The sequence below is a fragment of the Parus major genome, chromosome 23 (assembly GCF_001522545.3).
Source record: "Parus major isolate Abel chromosome 23, Parus_major1.1, whole genome shotgun sequence".
NCBI lineage: Eukaryota > Metazoa > Chordata > Aves > Passeriformes > Paridae > Parus > Parus major.
This window is the reverse complement of record NC_031791.1, coordinates 3886137-3887555: the sequence shown is the minus strand read 5'-3', so window position 1 is coordinate 3887555 and position 1419 is coordinate 3886137.

The following is a 1419-nucleotide window of genomic DNA, read 5'->3' as shown; positions in this document are numbered from 1 at the left end:
CAGCCTCTGGAGATGCTGAAGCATCAGGAAAGGCTCCAGGTGCACTAAGGATGCATCTGCCTGTGTCTGTCCTGTTTGTAGATGTGAGTCCCAATGTCCTGGGAGACAGCAGCTGCCCCCCCCTGTGAAGCATCTGGTTCCTGCCCATGCATCCAGGGCAGAGCTTGGCTGCCCTTTGGGGCCCCACACCCTGTGGGGTGGCCCTGTTTCTCCATCCTCCTGCACTTATGGGATATGACAGTATGAGACTATGGAAGAGCCATTTGAGAGGGCTGGCAGGACAGAGCTCTGCTGCCAGCTCAGAAGGTGATACCTGGAGTCCCAGCGAAGTCACTAAAATGGGAAGAAATTCTCATTTAATTTGGTTCATTTGTTATAATGATTCTTCACCACGATCCATATTAAACACTTCAGTGATTTTTGCCTCTAAAACCCTCTTTCAGGGATCGTGATGAAAGGTATATTTATTGTACTTCGGCTTGGAAAGTTGTTTCAGATGTTTCCAATTCTTCAACCAGTTCAGACATCTGTTCCTGGTTGGGGCAGAAAAGCTTAACTCTCACACACACACAAAAACTGCTCATTTTGGAGGGTTTTATGATGAGCTTTCTAATCCTGACAAGTTGTCAAATAGTGCTAATAGCCACATCAGCCACGAGCCCATCACCCCCAGCCCCAGGCAGGAGCCTGCAGTGACCTCTGGGCTTGGAGGGCTCAGTGATGTCCCCAGCCCAGGGCTGCCCCTGCTCAGACCCCCTAATTCTGCCTTGGTCCCAGCAGGATGTGGCCAGGACTGCACAGCCGGACTGACCGGCTCTACTTGGGATTGCAAAATCTGCCTCTAAGCTGGAACAAAACTATAATATTTAGAAATACTCTGGTACAGCAAATCAAACCTCAAAGAAGGTTTGGGGAGGGGGTTGAGATGTTTCAGTGAGGCAAAAATCAATGACTTTATGTGGTTACAACTTGTTGATAAACACAATGCATTTCTGTACCAAAAAAGGCAGCGAGGTCATTCCAAACAAAAAAAAAAAAAAAAAATCAAAGTGATTCATTCAGAAAATGTCGAAACAGGATGTTTTGATACTGTCAGAGCCTATTTCCAGATTTCTTTCGAAAGATATTTTGCTTCAATGGACCAGGTTGCAGGAAGTGCTGGGATTTTGGAAGAAGAACCAGATGCTCTGACAGGACAGGGCAGACACATCGCACTCCCTATCACTGCTTCAAAATTTCCTTCCAGCTAATCCCGGCTGCTTGGCTGGAATGGCCATGAGTCCCACGCTGCTGGCCCTGTGGCTGAGCCCTGAGACCAAGGTGATGGCACAAAAATGAACCCCTCGAGTCTGGATGAGATGTTCACAGCTGGGTACACATGCATACACATGTGTTCATGGGTGCAGCCACAGCAGCACA